This window comes from Lepidochelys olivacea, assembly GCF_965140295.1.
Source record: "Lepidochelys olivacea isolate rLepOli2 genome assembly, chromosome: 1".
Lineage (NCBI taxonomy): Eukaryota > Metazoa > Chordata > Testudines > Cheloniidae > Lepidochelys > Lepidochelys olivacea.
The window spans coordinates 144,696,484-144,720,217 of NC_140411.1; the positions used below are offsets into that span (position 1 = coordinate 144,696,484).

The 23,734-nt window shown below is 40.8% G+C and overlaps 1 long non-coding RNA gene across 1 annotated transcript in view; it reads left to right on the top strand.

Annotated features, from left to right (window-relative positions):
• The first annotated feature begins 755 nt into the window (after window positions 1–755).
• The window catches only part of LOC311526813, a 53,599-nt gene continuing 30,620 nt past the window's right edge, over window positions 756–23,734 (top strand). The window contains exon 1 of the long non-coding RNA XR_014713163.1: window positions 756–872. This is a non-coding gene — a long non-coding RNA (uncharacterized lncRNA). The remainder of the gene's footprint in view (window positions 873–23,734) is intronic.

Genomic DNA, 23,734 nt, shown 5'->3' on the forward strand with positions numbered 1-23,734 from the left:
CTAAATTAAATATGTAACCCACGTAATGGAGCTAACATTTCAGTAATATATTGATTCATACTAGGAGCCAGGGTTCTGGCAGCTGGATTGTGAACCAATTATAATCCACATAGCATATTAATAAGAGGACTGGCCAACTAAATATTGCAATAGCCTACCCTCAATATTATAAATGTGTATACTTGCAACTCCACATCAATGCATAATGAAATTCTGTAAGTCTCTGGAGTTTCTGGCCTAGTAAGGAAGATCTATAAGAGAAAATTCCGCAGTGACTGGGCAGAGAGAGAGAGAGACAGATTAGCAATAGGAAAGGAAAGGTCCAGTCCAGCAAGCTGCTGGGTGCCATTCACTCTAATGACATCAAATCATATCAAATCTGTTCTGGGCATTGTGCATCACCAAAAATGGAAGCTGAAGGTGCTCTGCATCTCACAAGAAATACACATCATCACATTTCAGGATCATACCCAAAAATCTAAAGGCTTGTCTACAAAGGAAAGTTGTATTTGTTTAACTCAAATCAGTTAAAAAACCAATTTAATTATCTAGTGCAAAACCGTGTGTATATATTCTTTTTTAGGCTTGAAAGGATTGGATTTTTATCAGTAAATGATGATAAACATTAATTTAGCTATTGTCATAAATATAAAGGGAAGGGTAAACCCCTTTGAAATCCCTCCTGGCCAGGGGAAAGCTCCTCTCACCTGTAAAGGGTTAAGAAGCTAAAGGTAACCTCGCTGGCACCTGACCAAAATGACCAATGAGGAGACAAGATACTTTCAAAAGCTGGGAGGAGGGAGAGGAACAAAGGGTCTGTCTGTAGTCGTCTTGGCCGGGGACAGAACAGGAATGGAGTCTTAGAACTTTTAGTAAGTAATCTAGCTAGGTATGTGTTAGATTATGATTTCTTTAAATGGCTGAGAAAAGAATTGTGCTGAATAGAATAACTATTTCTGTCTGTGTATCTTTTTTGTAACTTAAGGTTTTGCCTAGAGGGGTTCTCTATGTTTCTGAATCTAATTACCCTGTAAGATATATACCATCCTGATTTTACAGGGGGGATTTCTTTATTTCTATTTACTTCTATTTTTTATTAAAAGTCTTCTTGTAAAACGCTGAATGCTTTTTCATTGTTCTCAGATCCAAGGGTTTGGGTTTGTGGTCACCTATGCAAATTGGTGAGGCTTTTTATCCAACATTTCCCAGGAAAGGGGGGGGTGCAAGTGTTGGGAGGATTGTTCATTGTTCTTAAGATCCAAGGGTCTGGGTCTGTAGTCACCTAGGCAAATTGGTGAGGCTTTTTACCAAACCTTGTCCAGGAAGTGGGGTGCAAGGTTTTGGGAAGTATTTTGGGGGGAAGGACGCGTCCAAACAGCTCTTCCCCAGTAACCAGTATTAGTTTGGTGGTGGTAGCGGCCATTCCAAGGATAACGGGGGTAATATTTTGTACCTTGGGGAAGTTTTGACCTAAGCTGGTAAAGATAAGCTTAGGAGGTTTTTCATGCAGGTCCCCACATCTGTACCCTAGAGTTCAGAGTGGGGGAGGAACCTTGACAGCTATATACACATAAATCAATTAAAAATATTTCCATCGATAACTGAAATGTACAGATAAGCAAAGTGAGAAAAATTCTTCTTGAAAACTTACTGGAGTTTGACTTAAGGATATTTACTTCATGCATTTTGACATGTGATGTTGACAATTTGTATTTTAATGGTTATCAAATTTTATCTTTTTGAATCTTAACATCTACTGTATTGCCCAACTCCACTCATAATTTTGTGCAACTATTGCAATTTAAATCAACAAAAAATTGGAAAAAAAGTGTTTAAAAATACACATCATTATCCATCAAAATTATAAAAAAGAAAAATCGAATTCTGCCATTTCAGTTTAAGAGTGTCTTATTTCAGTTTAGATTAAGTTGATAGGTAACAGACTTAAATTCAATTGATATAAGCCTCTCTTGAACTGAAATAAGAGTGTCCACACAGAGTTCTGAAGTGGCTTAATTAAATCAGTTTAAAAACACACTGTTACGCCAGGTCTACACTACAGACCCGTAACTATGTTGCTCAGGGGTGTGAAAAATCCACACCTCTGTGTGATGTAGTTATACCGACCTTAACCCCCACACGTGCGCACACACACACACACAATTCCCACCCCTCCCATTTAGGCAGCGCTATGTCGACAGGAGAGCGTCTCCTGTCAACATAGCTACTGCCTCTTGGGAGGTAGATTAACTATGCTGATGGGAGAAGCTCTCTCATCGGCATAGTAGCATCTTCACTAAAGCACTATAATGGTGCAGCTGCACCAGAGTGGCTGTGCTGCCGTGGCACTGTATGTGAAGACAAGCTCTTAGTTAAACTGCTATAAGTTTGTGCGTAGAAAAGGCCTAAAAAAAGGTCATCTTCCCAGTGGGTTGTGTAAAAATGGAAAGACTGTTTTTGTTTATTCTGAGCAAACTTTTGATTTCTGGAATGCATTTCTAAAAGAAAAGGAGGCCTTGTGGCACCTTAGAGACTAACCAATTTATTTGAGCATAAGCTTTTGTGAGCTACAGCTCACTTCATCGGATGCATACTGTGGAAAATACAGTGGGAAGATTTATATACACAGAGAACATGAAACAATGGGTGTTACCATACACACTGTAAGGAGAGTGATCAGGTAAGGTGAGCTATTACCAGCAGGAGAGCGGGAGTCGGGGGGGTGGGGAAGGGGGCAGGGAGAACCTTTTGTAGTGATAATCAAGGTGGGCCATTTCCAGCCATTGACAAGAACGTCTGAGGAACAGTGGGCAATGGCTGAGGGGGGGAAATAAACAAGGGGAAATAGTTTTACTTTGTGTAATGACCCATCCACTCCCAGTCTCTATTCAAGCCTAAGTTAATTGTATCCAGTTTGCAAATTAATTCCAATTCAGCAGTCTCTCGTTGGAGTCTGTTTTTGAAGTTTTCTTGTTGAAGAATTGCCACTTTTAGGTCTGTAATCGAGTGACCAAAGCGATTGAAGTGTTCTCCGACTGGTTTTTGAATGTTATAATTCTTGACGTCTGATTTGTGTCCATTTATTCTTTTACGTAGAGACTGTCCAGTTTGACCAATTTACATGGCAGAGGGGCATTGCTGTCATTATTTCTAAAATAGGCCTTTATAAGAGTTTTATTTAGCCTGATGGGTCCTTTCTTTGATTTCTGTGACGCAAATTGTTTGAATATTAAAGTTTTCTGCTGATAAAAGCCCTTGCGAATTTACTCCCATTGTAAGTTTTGGTTGTTGAACTGCCCATGAGGATCTACTCGCTTTCAAACACATTTTGGGTAAATATTGTGTGCATTTACTTTATAGCTGCATGTGGCCTTTTAAAAACTTTTATGAGGATTGTTTTTGTATTAAAAAAAGCTACAGAGGAAAAAACCCACTAAGAACATTAAGCTACAAGAACACTGGGATAATCTTGCATAGCCCAGCAAATGCAAAAATATTGAGTTAGTTGCTACAATGTTCAACATCCCTGATTGCATCTCTAAAAGTTTCAGATTTAACTCTGGATTTTCTGGCTTTGTGAGTTTCCATAAGACTTTTACATTGGTTTGGGTGTATTCGAATACACACAAATTCCTAGCAAAAGAAGAGCATTGGAGTCCAACTTCCCAGTGGAAATACCCATTGGATGGCGCATTATCTACCTTAGGTTTTTCTCACCACATTATCTGGGGCCAGGTCTGCATTAGACATTTTTTCTAGTATAATGATGGTTAAGGGAATGATTTTCATGAAACTTTATACCAGCAAAAGCCCTAGTTTAAACACGGTTATACCAGCAAAAAAAGGTTTTTTTTGTATAGCTTATTTTGTTCAGGGGACTGATACAAACTATACCAGCAAAAGCACTTTTTTTCTGGTAGAAGTTGCATCTACACTAGGAGGGTTTGCTGGTATAGTTATAGTGGTATAACTCTATCAGCAAACTGTTTCTAGTGTAGTTGAGGGTTAGGGTGTCCAGTGAGTCCAGAGGATGGGGGAGAACAGGGGAAATAACACATGTGCCCCTCAGCCAGTGCAAACAGATTTCCGTACACCCACATACAACAGCTTAATCTTTAGTAGCCCTGTAGAATTACGTGATTGCTCAGTTCTATAAGTTGAGTAAGTTTTTCTAGGTCAAGAATAAAAAAAAAAAAGGTATAAAGGATTAAGATCTCCCCCATGGCAAATGGTGGTTGAAAGTAGAGCTGGTCAAAAATTGGATTGTTTTTCTGTAGAAAAATTTGAATTGGCCAAAAACATGTTGATTTGGAAATGCTGCCATGATGCCTCATGGGAGTTTTAGTTCAGTTGCTCTTGCTCCCGTTCTTCTCTGTTCACTGGGCTTCCTCACGGAACATGTTTTGGAGATAGGAAGTAGTATATCATGGGTGTCCCTGGCCATGGTGCAGCAAGAGAAACATAGTCCGACGGGGAACCCAGCTCATAGAGGAGAATGGGGACACGAGGTAATCAAACTACAACTCCCATAAGGCAACAGAGTAGCATTTCCAAATCAAACTATTAGCTTTCAGCTGAAATTTTTCAGTATCTGACTTTCCCCTGAAAACTCATAAAGTTTCAATGGTTATTTTGCTACTTTGGTATATGCTTAAATGTATATTAACGACCATAAAAGTTACTTCCTTAATTATATGGAACAATGGTGGAATAATCTCTCTTCTAATATTAAACAACAACAAAAAAGGAGTGCCAAAAGATTTATCTAATTTTGCTCAGGCTTGGAATTTAATAATAGCCTTCTTTATCATTTAATCTTCTTCAGTTCCAATTAAGTCAAGCTAAGTTTCTCCTTTAATTAAATTGCAACATATTGTATAACTTTCAGTAAAAAAAAATTGGTCATTTCGATCCTGCTTGTATTAAAAAATATTAGTACTATGCAAGGTGAACAGTTTAATTATTCATTTTATGTCTTTGTTTTTCCCACAGTATTCTTTACAAGTGTTGCTGACAGAAATGTTATGTTGCTATGTTTTATAGTGTTATGAAATAATTTTAGTGATAGCATTGTAATTCCCAAAATGCAGTAATATGTATTAAATATTTATAAATGTATAAAACTTTGATTCTTCCTAAGTCTTACGAATTTATCTTATAATTTTGAATTCATCAGCTTTAAGATTTCATTCACATCACTGCTGAGATATTTGCCAGAGTTAATATAATGGATGGTGCTCAGTGGTGGTGCTGCCTAGTGGGTTAGGCCTCTGCACTTTTCCTCTACTCTTTCCCCAAGGCCATTTTCATGCCTGTTAGCAGCCTTTTGTTTGGGGTTTGACTCAAGCATCCAGTTAGGTTGCTCCTCAGTCTTATCTCCCCCTGGTGTGACAGAGTTCCTAGGAAGATATGGGGTTAATCTATTGACTCCCATAGGTGTCCAATCCCTGCTGGGGGTTTCAAAAGGCATTTATCCTTTCTCTCCTTCTCCCGGAGGAGGAAGTCTAGAAGATGAGGGGTTTTGTGCCCTCATTAATGGGGGGAGGGGATTGGTAGGGGAGCCCTGGCCCTCCCACTCCACCAGGATCCAGCCCAAGGCCTTGTAAGGGTTACCAGACATCCAAAACCCTGGAGTTCCTACTACCCACTCTCGTGTTAAAGTCTTTCAGTCTGTCTCTGAGCTGTAAGAAAGACAAGTTCAGCCTCTCTGGGCTCACCGGCAGACTCCTCTTCTCCAGGGGAAGGTTCCTGCATCACCCTTCCTCGGGAGCTCTCAGGGTAGGTGCCTCTCCCTGCCTTGTCAGGCCTCTTCTGAGCTATCTGGCTACCTCTTATGCTCCAGCTGGAGCATGCTTTGTAGGTGAGGCTGGGCAGGGTTGCCTGGGCCCAGAGTTGTTCCTTAACCCCTTCAGTTCCAGTGCAGCATGTATACACCCCATCACAAAGCACTTACTAGCTCTTCTTTAGCCATAGTTTCAGTGGCCCTGATTTTGCCCTTTTCAGACAGAAGGTATATTACAGTCAAATGGTTGTGCATCTTTCTGCATTAAAAAAGACACAGGCTGATAGTCAAAATTGTCCTTTAATTTGCATGGATCTAAGTGTGCAGATCCTGCTGTGGAAAGGGTTTTCAGAACCATATTTTTGTCAAACATAGACTGCATTGAACTCTGACCATATCTCGGTTCTTCCTGACACACTTCAGGCCAAGTTTTCAAAAAGTTCTGCATAATAGACAAGTTGCCCAAAAGGTGTAATTCACCCATGATGCAGAGAGCCAGCGCAAGGCTTTCAGTACCATTTAATCCCTGTAGAGGGGCTGCAGTGGCGGACTGTAGAAGAAGCCGTATAATACATGGATGTCTGTATATCCTCTCCCTACCACAGAAAGAGTGTGCACGGATGGGCCAGAGGAGGGGCTGTGGATCTGTATTATTGCCAACTCATACAACAAGCTCGGAAGGTCTGACAGCTACTGTTCCACGCACAGCAGCCCTGTATCATGGCCTCCATCAGGGCAGGGGTAGATTTCACCTCACCTGTCCATTCCACTCCACACTTCACCCAGATGGAGCTCAGTTACTCAGGCTTTATGGACGTAGAATGAATTTGAACTGTGGTGCACTAAATAATCCCATCTGTGTGTGCAACTACAGGGGCAGATGGGTACCTGTGCACGCAATGTGCTGGTTGCTTTGCACATGTAGGACTGCATGGCTCACCCCATTGCACAGGGCTTTGAAAACTTGACACTTCATATCTCATTTTGGCTGTCTATTCCAGATCAGTTTCTTTATCAGATATAGCACAGACCAGTGTAATAGCAGATTACTATTATGGATTCAATCTCGCTAAAAACAGCATGGCCTTGTGTTTCATGCAATCCCTTCAAGTGCATGCATGGTAGTGTTATGCTGGACATAACTGTCTAGAAGGGGAAGAGCCCTCTGTGGAATGGCAAACAATATTCCAGTTACACAGTGAAAAGTTGCAAAGCTGCACAGACTGGAGAAAAAGAGCTAGCATGCCAAACCACCTGACTGTTCTACAACATACCATTTTCAGGAGCTGCCCCTCCCAAAACTGGGGCCTACAGCTAATTCCCTTGCACAAGCAAAAGTAAGTAGAGGGTTAAGAATGACTACTATCCTCATCACATTCAGAACTGAATGCAAAGCTCATATCTTTGGCTTAGCTTTTCCTCAATAATTATTTACATCCACATACTTGCATACAAAAACAATAATTCATAAAACCCTCTAGAAACGAAGTTGTTTCTTCTCCTGTCTGCAAAAAAAGAGAGAGAAATTATTTCAATTTTTTAATCTTCAGGAGGTGCTCAGATACTGTGGTGAGGTGGCTTATCGGTAGGTAAGTAGATAGATAGCGGAAGGATGATGAAAATGGTCAAGGATTAACCTAACAGGAGAAAGGAAACCGTTTGCCCTGATGAGAGCTCTCTCAGTGAGCATTTTCAGGAAAGCAAGCACACACACCCCAGATTCTGTGAGAGATCCCCTTTACTACACTCCATTTATATGGTGTGAGAATGGATGACCTTTGGCCATATCACTTCTGTCTTCAACCTCTTTGGCTGACAGGTACATCATGGAGTTCAGTCAGAGAGAGACTGCTTCAGGTCCACTACATTTCTTCTCTAGTTACTACACAGAATGGTCACTGAGGAAGCCTAGTTATATACTCACATACACAAAGATACATAGTAAAATGCGGGAGAAGGCACCAGATGGGGGGGAAAAGATAGCACCCATTCAGAGATAGATACAGTACTCAGAATGCATCTTTTTTGGCAGTACCTATTCCGCACCAGACAAGTATAATTTCTGACCTGTCTCTAACTCAAATGACACTGGTGTTTGGGCTTCAATGATCTTTATGATAGACCATTGCATGGATTTATCATTTTAGAAATAAAAATAGTACTTCCTGTTGCTGGACAGGAACAATTTGTTCCTATCCAATACATTGTTGGGTTTATTTATTTATTTTTCTGCTCCTTTGTCTAACCATCTGTGCTGCTTTGATAACAATAACTCAAGCTGACATTATTCACACTACATAAGATTTTCTATAATTCAATAAATTCGACTCAGCTGATTTTTCCCCTATGCCATGTAAATTCACATGTTTTTAATCACGACTATACACCTAGGACGAGGGTTAACTTTTTTACCTTCCACCAGAGAATGTAAAGGTTGCAACCAGATTTGAAACTTGTATATCAAAAAGACATCTTAATCAGATAATTGAATAAAATCAAACAAATTTATATTTCACTTTTTTATGCATGTAAAAACACCTCCCCAATATTTGGAAAGATCCTTGGGTTTCCATATTGCCTGAGCCATTCTAGGTAAAGCCTTTATTCTTGCCATTAATATTTATCCAATTGTATCTGTATCAATATCTATCTGTATCCATTCCTTGCTCCCTGAATTTTTGCAACTCTACCTGATCTGTCACGTAGAACTTTAGTATAAGTTTTCTGGATTCTAAATCAATCACTTTATAATGATACATGTTGCCATTTCCATCCTTGGATGTAACCATCTTAAAAAAAAAAAAAGTTGAGAAAGTCAAACACTACTGTACTATATCTATTCTTGTAAATTGTCCCGAAGTATCATTTCCATTATTATCTGGCAGACGCTATGAATGAACATCAATGATTTCTCTTAAAAATGACAGTAGCTTAATAAATTATGGAACAAGATTTATGTCACTGAGGGGCCAGTTCACTCAAAATGGCTTGTGTGTCTCAGTGTGACTGGAGTTACATGCTTTTTCGATTAGAAGTCAGACTGTTCTCTGACTGCCCTTTCAGAAGGGACGTACTGTCTGTAGCTCAGACACATACAAAATGTAAATGGTTATTGTGACACAATAAGGGATGTTGAATGTTCTAATGCAAACTCTGAATGTTCTTGCATTTGATAGCTGATATAAGAATACCCCAGGGTTCTGTGGCTTAATGTTCTTAGTCTATTTTTAACTCTGTAGTTTTAAAAAAAAATAATACACAAACAATCCTCACAAACATTTTTTAAAAGCTACTTGCAGCCATAATGGGCTAGCTTATAAATGCACACAATATTTACCCAAAAATGTGTTTGAAAGCTAGTAGATCCTCACTGGCAGTTCAACAAACAAAACTTGCATTGGGAGTACATTCTCAGGGTCTTTTATCAACAGACTGTGCATCGAAAACTTTAATATTCAAACAATTTGCTTCACAGAAATCAAGGAAAGGACCCCTCTGCTAAACAAAACTCTTACAAAGGCCTGTTTAGAAATATATTCCAGAAGTCAAAAAGGTTTGCTCAGACTAAACAAAAACTGTCTTTATGCTTTTACACAACCCACTGGGAAGAGGCATTTTCTTAAGGCTTTGTCAACACAAAAACTTACTCCAGTTTAACTAATAATGTGTTTTTAAACTAATTTAGTTAAACCACTTCAAAACTCAGTGTGGTCACTCTTATTTCAGTTCAAGAGAGGCTTATATAAATTTAATTTAAGTCTATTATTTACCAACTTAATCTACATTGAAATAAGACACTCTTAAACTGAAATGAGTGGCTACCCAGGGATTTGCATTTGTTTAATTAGGGCATGTTTACATTACAAACTTTTGAAGCTGCAAGTTACATCTTGATAAAGCTGCCACAGTTTATACATCACTTCTGCACATGCACACTTGGCTCCTTGCATCGGCGCTGCACGTACTCACCAGGAGTGCTTGTTTCCATGGGCGTGGGTGGAACCCCACTTCAGGGAAGCTAGCCCCGGCTCGTCCACTTCCACCCACCCACCCCCTGTGGCCGGAGCCCTGAGACGCCCTCACACACACCCACACACACCACAGAAGGTGTATGTAGTGCAAGAAACTGCTATCTGTAGGAATTTGCTACATCAGATAGCAGTTTTTTACAATAGCAGTTTTTTTAAATCCTTTACATTTGAGTAACTGCTACATGTAGACAGGTTTCAGAGTAGCAGCCATGTTAGTCTGTATTCGCAAAAAGAAAAGGAGGACTTGTGGCACCTTAGAGACTAACCAATTTATTTGAGCATAAGCTTTCATAAGCTTTCGTGAACTATAGCTCACTTCATTGGAATTCATCCGACGAAGTGAGCTGTAGCTCACGAAAGCTCATGCTCAAATAAATTGGTTAGTCTCTAAGGTACCACAAGTCCTCCTTTTCTTCTTGCGAATACAGACTAACACGGCTGCTACTCTGAAACCTGTCTACATGTAGCAGTTTCTCATACTACACCAGAGCCCCCACCACCACCACCACCCAGAGGAGCCCCGAGACCCCGATCCCCAGGCCGGCCGAAGTCCCAAGCCCCTCCCCCACCACCTGCCCACAGGAGCCCCGAGCCGGCCGAAGCCCCAAGCCCCTCCCACCCTGCACACACACACACACACACGCCTGGAGGAGTCCAGGGCCAGCTGCAGTCGCGCCGTGCCTCCCCTCCCCTCCCCAGACCCCAAGTCGCCTGGAGAAAAGCGTCTCTCAGACTCTCCTCCAGAAGAAGCTTTTGATATGCCCCATACAGGTCCTAGGGCAGCTAAGGAGGCAGTATTTGCTACTCAGCTGTCTGGGTTCATCAATGATCTCCCTATTACTGATGAACCCGGGAAGCTGAATAGCACATACTGCCTCGTCAGCCACCCCAGAACCTGCATGGGGCATAATAAATCTAAAAAACTTCCCCCCAAAACGCTGCAACTGGGGGTCCGGCGGCCTATTACACCCACTGCCCATGCTTGTTTCTATTCACAGTGTGATGCACCATGGGTAGGTATCCCAGTGTGCAACTCGCCACGATCCAGTGCACCGTCTTTTGGAAAGTTTTGGCAATGCATGATGTGGCAAAAATGAGTTACGTAGGGATGACTGGGACTGCAGGGTCAAGTTTCCATCATGCAACTTTCTCCCCATTTCTCATTTCTGAGAAATGAGCACTGATGGTGGGAATCGCATCACAATGTAGGCTTCAGATGACGAGCAGTGGCTGCAGAATTTTGGGATGCACAAGGCCACATTCCTGGACCTGTGCACTGAGCTTGCCCCAGCCCTTCAATGCAGAGACGCTAAAATGAGAACTGCACAGACAGTGGAAAAGAGAGTGGCAATTGCACTGTGGAAACCTGCAACACCAGATTACTACCAGTCAGTGGAAAATTGTTTTGGAGCTGGAAAATCCACCAAATTTTAGGCCTTGAGCTTTCACCTCTCTGATGTGGAATCCTGCAATTCTCCCATCCTCAGACCAGGTCTCAGGCTATTGTACTCTGTGTACCAACTGGGATTCCTCAGCAGGACTGACTGGGTTCAAGACCCGAAAGCCTTCCCTTTAGGAGCGTGGACCACTGTGTGAATACAGTGACCCAAAACAGCCTTTTCCAGATGAGCAGTAGGAACACATCATAACAAGAATAAAGGGTTTATAACACAAACAATCTTCAAGCAGATCTGTTTTACCTAAAGCATAGGGAGGCCTGGTTTCTCCCAGATACTGCACCTCTAGGGGCTCGAGGTTCACTCTGCTCCCGAGCAGAAGTCCCTGCCTCTCTCTCTTGGCCAACCTAATTTCCTTCTTTGACATGGTTACTGGCCTAGAGGATGGGGAGGGGGGTTGTCTACATGATATATCTTGATTTTAGCAAGGCTTTTGACACAGTCCCACATGATATTTTCGTAATCAAACTAGAGAAATGTGGTCTAGATGAAATTACTATAAGGTAGATGCAAAACTGGTTGAAAGACCAGGCTGAAAGGGTAGTTATAAATGGTTCACTGTCAAACTGCAGGAGGGATGTATCTACTGGACCCCACATGTGTCTGTCCTGGATCCAGTACTATTCAATATACATATTTCAGTAAATGACTCGAATAATAAAGTGGACAGTGTGCTTATAAAATTTGCAGATGACACGAGGGGCTGCTGGCACTTTAGATGACAGGAGTAGTATTCAAATGACCTTGACAAATTGCAGAATTGGTCTGAAATCAACAGGATGAAATTCAATAAAGGCAAGTGCAAAGTACTACACTTAAGAAGGAAAAATCAAATGTACAAATACAAAATGGGAAATAACTGAGCAGTTGGTACTTCTAATGAAAAGGATCTGGGGTTATAGTGGATCACAAACTGAATATGAGTCAACAGTGTGATGCAATTGAAAAATTGGTCCTGGGAATTGGTCCTGCTTTGAGCAGGGGGTTGGACTAGATGACCTTCTGGGGTCCCTTCCAACCCTGATATTCTATGATTCTATGAAAAGGCTTGTACGACTCAAAAGGCCAAAGGGCACTTATACAATTGCTCTAAACATGCCAAAAAGCCTAAATAATAAGTAAGGCTAAGATTGTGTCACGGGTTTTTTTAGTAAAAGTCATGGACAGGGCACAGGCAATAAATAAAAGTTCACAGAAGCCTGTGCCCTGTCCCTGACTTTTACTAAAAATAACTGTGACAAAATGAGGAGAGAGGAGTCCAGCACTCACCGCTGCTGCAGCTTCAAGGTCCCCAGGTGCCCACGGCAGCTTGGAGAGTCAAGGTCCCTGGCTGCCCACAGTGGATGAAAGCACTGCCTGCCGCCCTGCTGCTCACGAGGGCTGGGAGTGCTGAGACTGGTGACTCAGAGCTGCAGGGGCTCCCCTGCCACTCACACAGGCTGGGAGCTGCGGTGGCCCCCAACTCTAAGGCCAGTGGCTTGGAGCTGCAGGGGCCCCTCCGATAGGGGCTAGAAGCTGTGCGGGTTCCCCGCTTCAGCTCAGAGCTCCAGAGCCAGCAGCTGGGAGTTGTGGGGAACCCTGCCACCTGCAGCAGCTTAGAGCTCCGGGTCCCCTGCTGGCTGACAGTTCCAGCCCCACAGCCTCAGGGCTGAAGCAGAAAATGTCACAGAGGTCTCTGGAAATCACGGATTCCTTGACTTCTGTGACATAATCTTAGCCTTAATAATAAGCACTTTACAGACAGTAACAAAACATTTATAAGCATTTGATCCAGATACTTACAAACAGGCTACACCCGGGCATGCTTAGACTCATATGGGTTGGCTACAATATGATCAAGCAGATATTAGCAATGAATACTTCAGGAGTTTACTTTTTTATACCCTCAACAAACAAGTAATGTCATTGTCAAGCACTGACTTCTGTCTCAAATTGGCTTTTAGCTTATTTCCAGACTTATTCCAGATAAGATTTACAATCTCCTTTCTTCCCAAGGCCTTTCCTCCCCTCCCGCTTGTTGTCCAAAATTTATTCCATTGCACCTGTATTCACATAGGTATAAACACTGGTATGTGGATTAGGAAGATCCATGTTGGCTCATTTTAAGACAAATTCTTTCTGTTATTTAAAAACCATCTGCAGTCATCCCTATAGGTCAGAGGCCTGCTTTTTAGAAACATTCATTTATCTTATTAGTTATTCTTTGAACCTGACATCCTCCCTACTTCATTCCTTCTGGCCTTATAACTTATTACTTTCAAGGCCTTCCTTCTATTTGTTAATCAGGGCTTCTCTTTACAACACATATATGTCTCCTGAACCAAACTTAAGCTAACTCTAATTCTTTAATTCCATATTTATCCTATAGTAGAACAAGAAGTAATCAGATTGATCAGCAGCACGAGAGATTTAGGTTAGAAGATATTAGGAAAAACTTTCTACCTATAAGGCTAGTTAAGCACTGGAATAGGCTTTCAAGTTAGGTTGAAAGATTTAGGTTAGAAGACATTAGGAAAAACTTTCTACCTATAAGGCTAGTTAAGCACTGGAATAGGCTTTCAAAGGAGGTTGTGGAATCACCATTATTGGATGTGTTTATGAACAGGTTGGACAAACACCTGTCAGAGATCTTCTAGGTTTACTTGGTCCTGCCTCAACACAGGGGGCTGGACTAGATTACCTCTCTTGGTCACTTCCAGCTTGACATTTCTATGATTCTATGACAACAGTTGACAGGGAAAAAGTTTGCCATTGCATTAGGACAGCCGTACAACTCTCAGACAAGGCTCAGTGGAGTCCCCTACTTTCAAAAGCTTGACCAATGTACTGTTTGGCAATCTGATCAGGCAGAGTAAATCAGTAATTCCATTCTGCAGCAAGGTTAGGGCCAAATGCCTGAGGCATTTTATATTCACTGAAAGAGAGCAGTTTCCTATAGAAACTCCAATGTGTCTGAAGAACACATGAAGCTCATCCATGGGTCAGTAGCAAGAGGGGCTATTGGGTTGAAATGAGCCATCCAATTTAACAACCAAGTTAGAAAATAGTGATAACACTGGGTACCACTGTAATGAATTAGGACTAATCAGTGTAAAAGCTGCAAAATCTTATTGTTCTCACAAGAAGACATTGGCCTCTGGAAGACAAACTGCAGCAACATCTCAGAGAAGCAATTTTTTAGTTACAAATGGGAAAGCAAATTTCCTGCCAGTTTTACCTCGGGTCATTAGCTGAATTATAACACTTCTGTTCTTCACAACTGATTCCCACTTTAATTTGATTTTGAGCACCTGGTTAAATTTACCTTCTATGCAGAAACAGACATTTAATTTAGCTCCAGTTCTGTATTGTGCTCACACTGAAATACCATTTTCATAGAAGCAGCTATAATTAAAGAGTAATTCTCTCTCCAGCAACAATATATAGGGTGGCTTGGAAGGATAAGATTTTTATTGGTAAATGTTGGTAAACATAGATTTCACCATACACACAAAAACCGACAAAAAAATATTTCCATCGATAAATGAAATTTACAGAAAGGCAAAGTAAGAAAAATACTGCTTGAGAACATTTAACAGTTGGATTTAAGGATATTTATTTTGTATAGTTTGACATGTGATGTTGACAATTTGTATTTTAATGGTTACAAAACCTTAACTTTTTAAAAATCAACGTCTACTGTCATTAAATAATGAGTTCTGACCCCCTCTTATCTGCCCCTCCATAATTTCCCTCAAACTGTGAAAATTTAAGTTAAGAAAAATTTAAAAACATGATTAAACATAAACATCAATATTAACTGTCAAAGATGTAAGAAAAATAAAAAAACAAAGCCTGCCAACACTATATATTATATATTGTTATTAAAACGGTCTGCTGTTTTGCTCAAGCTCAGAGATTTGTGAAGAGTGGAGAATAAATAAAGGTACAGTATTAAACATGTAGCAATAAACCGTTAAAATCCTCCTTCAGACTGTAGCATCATCAACTGCATGTCCCCAAATAACCAGTGTGAGGGAGTGCTCAGCACAGCTTACCTTCTCTGGTTTACACTTTCCACTATGTCTAAACCCACTACAGAATGATAGTCAATGTGCTTCCTCAGCATGCTCTTTGTTCTTGATGTCACAATCCTCCTGAGGTTGGATCCCACATCTGAGGGTAAGGTGCCCTTGGTTTTGCTATAATATTGCACCAGGTTTTTTTCATTTATTTATTTATTTAGGACATTCTGGGTTGCTGGATCAATTTGGGATTTTGGACAGAGCATTGCCACCTCTGGGACTCTTGTCAGACAATCAGAGCCACTTAGTCAACTGAGGGTATTTCTACACAGGGATAAAAGACCCGTAGGACTGCTGCAGTTGGCCCAGGTCAGCTAACCCAGGCTTGTGGGAATCAGGCTGTGGGGCTAAAAATTGCTGGGTAGACGTCCAGGGATCCTCCACCCTCGCAGGATCCCAGAGCTTGGGCTCCAGCCTGAGCCCAAATGTCTACACAGTGATTTTTCAGCCCTGGAACCTGAGCCCCACAAGCCCAAGTCAGCTGACCTGTGCCCGCTGCAGGTTTTATATCCCTGTGTAGACATACCCTAAATGTCTGGGGTCTTTTGTAGATTCCTCCCTGCTGCAAGTCTCCCAAACTGATGCTTTCCATCTCTGTTTTGAGCCACTAGCTGAACAAATTAGATGATAGGTCTCCCGTTTAAATGGATAATGAAGGGGTAATTTGGTTCATCCACTGACACTGATTTTGAACTTTATGATCCATAGTGGTGCTGCCCTTTTAAGATTCTGAGATCAACTCCTAGATACTATGGTGATTGACACTCTATAAATACTTGAGACAGAAGTTGCCTATTATGCTGAACTCTACTACTGCTGAAATTTTATTTAAATAACTTCCAGTGTGATGTACCATCTGGTACTAAGTTACCCTCAGTAAAATTAATTTTGCAAATGTAAGGTCTACCATGTGTCAATTTAACTTACCATTCTCTTAACTGACTCATTCTTTTTATCCTCAGATTTCTCATTGAACATCTTCCAAAGTCTTAGGGATGCTTCGCTTGAGCAACCAGCTGTCTCAGCTTCTCAGTATAAAATGAAATTCTGAGACATGTAAAAGCAAAACAAAGAGCCACTAGTAGCTTAAGTAGCACTTTACATATATAAAATCATATCTGTAAAAGAATTCAATTAGAGAGCTAATTAGAAAACACTCACACTGCCCCAAAACTAGCATGCCTAGACAGATCGAGCAGCTGCAGCATAGAATGCACAGAGTTTCACAACACACTGTAGACAAAGGGTTGCTTTCCAGGAGCCATCCAACAGCAAGAGGGTTTGGGAGTTAATGAGAAAAGAAAATTCCCAAGTGAGAAACTGGGAAAGAGCCCATATTATGAGGCCCAGGAGGTCTTCCATTAAAATTTAAGATCCAAGTCCTGCCATGAGCTCTGTGTAGATGGAGCTGTGCACCCATGCACTCATGGAAAGCTCACTGCAGGATCAGGGCCTAAAAATTTCCTTTCTGTGAATACAGATCATGTGTATTATGTCAATGTTAGTTCAATATTCTTCACAAAAGAGCCAAAGTCCCACTATGGAAAGGAAACTATTATTGCTCACTGGGTCTTTGTCCACTAAAAAAATAAATTAAAAAAATTAGCAGTAGAGGGACAAGATCAATTTTTTAAAAAAATCTCAAATGCAAAACCACCAATCAGATGCTGTTTTCCTTCCTAGCTACATAGCACTTTGAAAGATTTCATTTCAAATTCAAAGCTTTGGGCCAGATCCTCAGCTAGTGTAAATTAGTGTAAATCGATTGGCTTTACCGGAGCTAGGATGAGTTCTCAGTTAATTATTTTATCCTTATTTCAAATTACCACATTAACATTTCCTGTTTGTATGTAACACGTCTTGAGCAAACAACACATACAAGGAGTTGATATTTCACTGCACTCTGGACCAGTTTGAATGCTTAGTATTCAAAAAAGAAAAAAAATCAAATCAATGCTTGGAACGCAATTCCAGCCATATTAGGACAATTACTTATAGGGAGTATAGCGTGGAAGAGTAGTTTTCAGGTAATTAAACACTGATAAACATGGTAAAGTTTCCAGCTCAGGAGCTCAGTAGGCTTCATTATAGCTTTTGTTTTTCATTGTGTTTCATTGCATACCATATTTTAGCAACAGCTGACACCATTCATATTCTGAGACCTGGTATCTGTTCATTTATTTGTCTTTTTTCCCCTCCATTTTCTTTTTGTTGGCATTTTGATTTAACTTTTCATAGTCCATTGTTACCCATATAATCCCAGTCCTGTGCTGAGCATCTTGAGACATCTGACCAGAAAAGAAACATATGCTCACTGGAATGGGATTAGAATCATTGGTGACTCTTCCTGATTGTGTTCTGTACAGAGCTATGATTCTGTGAAAACGACTGTGGGGCGTGAACAACAGCACCAGGGACAATGGGGGCTGCAGGGAGCAGCCTGGGGAATCCGAGAAGGGGTCCTTAGGGAATGAGAGACACTGAAAGAGACCCCACGAAGGAGAGTGAGGGGAGCAGAAGGGAAAGGCTGAGCTGCCAGAGCCCAGTGACGTGCGCTCCCCCCCTTCCTCCCCCCCCCAGCCATCCTGAGATTAGCCGTGCACTGACAGGCAGAGTCCCAGCAGCCCCTGCATCCAGGGAGAAAGCGACAAGTCCTGCAGCTGGTTCTGCTGGAGCTTTTCCAGTCCAGTCCTGAGGCAAAGACCTCCATGAGCTGAGCACAGCTCAGGCAATGGCAGCCCCACCTCACAGCAGGCAGGGGAGTCGAGAGCACTGAAGAGATGGGGTTTTTTGTGGTCTCTTTTTTAATCCTTTTCAGTCAACCATTGACTGGGGGGGGAGGGGTGAGTGGACCATTCCCCCAGTAAGTACTCAGCCAGTGCATTCACCTGCTTGGGAGCTGGATCTTCTCCATTTACTAAAACCTACTGGGGAACATCTAGTGACCTTTCAAACCAGCATCTCCATTGTAGAGGAAGATTTTGGGTGTGCACAAAAAAGAAGAAAAGGGGGATGGGTGTGAACACTGCTGTGAGTGGAACTCCGAGTGAAGCTATAACCTGATGGATGGGGCATTACCCTCCTCACACAGCCTTTCTGGGGCTGTCAATCCAAAGAGCCAAGTTTCACCACTCCACAAAAAAGGGATTGTTACCGATTAAAGTAGGTGGAGGGGGGTTGTATGTGTACATATAGAGTAAATTGTTCCGTTTGCCTTTTCATTTGGCTGTCGGAAGTAGTGTAAGGGTTTGTTTAGTCCATTTTAAACCCTTTCAACAGCTTAGTATATTTTGAAACCCTCTAACAGGTTTTCTCCTGTTCCTGAGAAAGATAAGTCTGTTTTACTTGATTTGGTGGGGAGGGGAGTGTGTGTGTGTGTGTACCCTTTTTAACAGTTTAATTCAAGATACAGCTACTACCCTGGTAAGGGCACCTTACTTATTTGGAATTTAGTAACTGTTTGGGAGCAGTCCACCTCACAGATGGATCTGACACAGGTCAGAGGAACAAGCATGGAGGAAGTACCATGATGAGAGGGCAATGCAATTTGGAAGCTTCCTCACCAGAGTCTCCAGTGTTCAGGCTCAGTCCTGGGAACTCACAAGCCACTGTGACATCCCTCAAGGTTGGTTGCCAACCCTCCAGGATTGACCTGGAGTCTCCAGGAATTAAAGATTAATTTTTAATTAAAGATTATGTCATGTGATTAAATCTCCAGGACTACGTCCAATCCAAATTGGCAACCCTGCCCTCAAGCAGGAAGGTAATCGGTTTGCAGCCTTAAACCCAATCCCAGCGTGTTTTGAAGACCCGGTAGGAAAGACCCTGCTGGAGTAGTGTCAGTGCATCACTAGACAGATCGGGGGAAGGGAAGTCCTCTGGAGTTCCTAATGTCCCACCTGTTCCCAAAGGTGGGGAACCAGGGCCAGCCTGTTTCTCTGGGTAATGCCTGGGGCAGCGAGAGACAGGTAGCTTCTCATCCCACTGAGATAACTGAGGGTGAGGTAGGGTACCATTTTACCATACTCCTTCCCCTAATCCTGTTACATCTCATATGGAGACTTCTGTTGATTTTTTGAGGGGGCAGGAGCAGGAGAGTATTTTCCTTAATCAGAAATAAAAGTCATCTAGATAGATATCTAGGCAACGGATTCTCCTAGTGAGGAAACAAACGTGTACAAGGCTAGTAGTGACAGAATTACAGCTACTTCCTTTCCTCACCTCCTCCCAACAATAAAGACTCAACTGCTCTCATTATGAGGTGCATCCCAACCTACTCATTCTTAAAGCAATCAATTTCCAGGAGCTCACTGTAATCATAACATCAGCAGAGCCCTCATTGGGGATCAACGTAGGAGGTCTGAGATCAGAATTTGAATGTGTTGAAGAACGCTTGACTGTATTGAGCCACCACTTTAATAAATAATTTGCTAAATATAAACGTCCGCCATGGTGAGCTGTTCAAATATGTGTACCAAAGTAACAAGTCAGATGGGAACAGTGCGTAATTTGCAAAGTACACTACTTCTATATGCAGGGGAATAAAACCCAATAATTTGAGGTACAGTCAAGCCTGCTTAATGTCAGTATCAATTTGCTACACAAATCTGAGATTTTTACCTAAGGTTTTCCAATAAGTGAACTGACCTTCCAGATGCTGAAAATGAAATCACTGAAGCAGAGGCATTTTTAAAATATATTTAAGCTAAGTAGTCAAATAAGTGTTCTAGTCTGCTCATAATGTTTCTGCATATACAAACCACAATCAAAACTGAAAACATGTCATGCCTTTGTCAAGTGACAGCAGGTGAAGAGCACCTTGCATGTGGGTTTCCTACTGCATTAGAAGAGTGATGCAAAGTGAGGGGTTTTTCTTGGTGTACCTTTTTTTATACTAAATAGAGATGATCAAACACTACACAGGCAATCTCCTCTTTCAGGAATCACAGCCAAAACACTAATGCCCAGTTCCCAGGAAGCAACTCTGCCCAGGGAATTGACGTTAGTTAGAGAGGTTACGGGAGAGAGCAAATTCTTCCACTGCTTGCAATGGCTCCCCCCAAAAGGAAAAACAACACAAAACTAAAACTCCATTTCTTCAAAGACTGGACAGTGCTCACAACATAGAGGCCAGGTCTACACTCAAGTTAATTTGACACAGCTACGTCGCTCAGCGGTGTGAAAAATCCACCTGTTCAGAGGGAAAAGAAGAAGAGTGCCTTTTGAATTGAGAGAAAGGGGATAGCTCCTTTTGGAGTATATATGGGCTGACTCAAACTGGAATGCTCTCTGTAGCCCAGAAGAAACCTTAGATGAACTATCTGTTTCTCCAGTGACTGTGACATCAACCTCACAATGCTGGTGGAATGGGAGTTGATATGATGTTTATTCAGTCTAGATTTTGCAATTGGAAAAATGAACTCTCAAGGCAAACTTTTAATCAAACATGAAAACTGCTTAGTCCACTTTTATACAGTGGCTGATTGGACTGCAACAAGGAAAAGAGAAGCTACGGGTAATGTTTTTTTATTTCTACATTTTTGTGACAATCATGGTCCAGACACCCCAAGAGGGCAACAGAGTCTGAACACCACAGAATATGCAATTGAATCAACTGGCTGTGTACAATATTATTGTGTATAAATATATGTCAAATAAAGTCTCTTATGAAAACTTGGCATGTTCTGAACCTAGTACTCGTTATGAGATAGTGGTGGGAGTTGTCAGCACCTGTCCTCTCCTTGCATAATTTGTTTCACTATCAGATTTCCCCCAAGCGAGGCTACACTGAGTTGTAATGCCATAACCAGATTTTATTATTAAACCAAGCACTCTCTTTTCCCTTTTTACTGAATGTTAGGTTTAGTACCTTTACTACACCACCCTACTTAATTTTTTTATTTTACTACTATTTTACTATTTTTGTAAAGTTTTTAACACTTGCATAAAAAATTTTAACTTCTTACTTTTTTAAAAAATTACTTACTTATTTTTCAAAGTGACACAATTTTATCAGATTTCTTTTAAGTGTCTTTGCACCTTTTCTTTTGCTTTTTAGGCTTTTTGTTTTCTTAGCTACAATTAGTTTTTCTTTTCTTTTCTTTTCTTTTTTTTTTTTTTTTGGTTGCCCATGGGTTTTATTTTAAAATTGTAATGACATTTAACACACATTTGCTATGCTCTACCAAGTATTCTTTTACACAGGTATTTAGAATACCTTTTAAATTTTCTTTTAAAATACCTTGTTAGACTGCATGTCAAATACTTTATATATCTCTCTATGTTTTTTTAGGCCCCCAATTTTAAAAAAAAAAATGGGAGGGGTAGATTTTTTATTTTTTTTTTACATAAGGGTTAACTTTTTTACTTTTGTTAAACAGGGCTCCTAATGTTCAGGATTAGTTTTTGCAACAAGTTTTTGACTTCTTTGTTTTGCATTTTTTATTTCACACTCTGTGTTGGAGTTCCTTTTGCACCCAGCCCCAGTCTTCTCCTAATACTTCCCTGGGGAGTCCATAGCGACCTCCTTTAGATCTATTCCACTCCTCCAGTGCTCTGGAAACCTTCTCAAGTTTACATTTTTAGCCATTGCTAAATTGCTGGGTTGTGATCCTTGACAGTAAAGCTACATATATAAGAAACTATACATTACCTGCTCCAGATGAATGGACTCTGAGTCACTATGTTGGGGTTCTCCCAACACCTCTTCCACTTGGTTCCCTAAGAACTCAGTTCAATTTCAGTCTTGTTACTCAAACTCCTTTATTTGGCATACAGTAAAGCTACACAGAGTTGATTAGACTCAAATGTACCAGGTTGGTAAAGAGTATACCACACATCCAAAGTTACACTGAAGCTCCCTTCCTTTATATACCTTTACACATCACATTACTTTACTTTCACTATATATTGCATTACAGGTTTGAGACTGGCTTGGTTACTTTGTAGGAACCAACCCCTGTACAGCATGCTCTGTCCATGCACGGTCTGTTCACGACTTTCTCTTTACCTCATCTTACGTTCCAGGCTTTATTATCCATTGTTATTTCATCCATTGTAAATGGTTTCCTGGTTCTTAACTTAGTTAGTACAGACATTCTGTTTCCATCTTGCTGATTCTTTTATCTCCCTAATCCTCCTGTCTCCCCATTCTGTTCCTGAGGGGCTGCATCCCGCACCAGACAACGAGGCTAGCTCCAAGTACTTAGCGTTGGACAACCCAAGAAAAGACAATTATAGACCATTACAGTTAAAGGGAAAACACTGAAACAACTTGAAACTGAAAAGATGACCCTTGTCATGGAAAACTAAGAAGGGAGGAAATTTTCCCAACCTGAATAACCAGAAGTCACCATGCCAAGAGGGAAGAAAACAGGCTTGTCAGCAGTTATGAATATTAAATCCTTTATCTTAAGGAAAACTCCAAAACTTGATGTGGTAGATCCAGCATACCAAAAACTTACTAAATTTTATTATTTCTGTTTGTTCATTTGTTCAATAATATTAATGGATTATTAATTTGATTATGATATTTTCTTTATCATAACTTCCCTTTTCAGGTGCCACAGTTGCTGTTTTGGTGTCATTCTTTCAAACTGAAAGAAACAGATACTATTTAAAAACTGTGGCAAAAATTATCCAGTTTGCTAAGATCAAGATATCATAAATTTCAAGGACTTAGACCTTATTCTGAACAATTCATCAGGAAGTTTCATCAACCTAATTAAGTTTACTGCAGAACAAGATCCAAAATTCAAGGATGCACTGAAAACTATTCCAAAAAATGCAAAGTACATTTCTGCTGAAATTCAGAATGAAATAATTGATATTAAGATGGTTATAGAAGATATCGTTGAAGATATTCAGAAAAATTGTGATGTCAAGTGATTCTGCCTGCAATGTGACACAAGGGATGCTGTCAATGTAGGAAATTTGCCCACTGTTTTATGCTACTCTAATAGCAAAAGCCAAGGAGAGACTTATTGGAGTAGCCCAATTTCATGGCCTCACAACAAATTTTGAAAGACCTCCATGAACTGGGTCTCCATAAACTCGACTTTACTTTATGTTCTTACCTTGAGGGAACCAATGTTATGTCAGGGTGTAAAAGAGGTGTACAATGCATTTACACCAGAATTTAAACAAGCAAATACCTTACAAGCACTGATTGAATCACCAGTTCCATCTGGTGGTTATTCATGTGTGAGGTGAACTCAGCAGTGGCAGATGTTCTCAGTTATAAGTCTCTATACACATTTTTTTGCAGGCATGAAGTGAGTGTGCTGTACAAAGGCCTGCACCTGCAAACACTCAGAGAAACAAGATAGACTGGTCACCTGAAAACCTAGGAAATAATCCTCAGTAATGTGGAACAGATTCAGAGTATTCTGCCAAACTTTG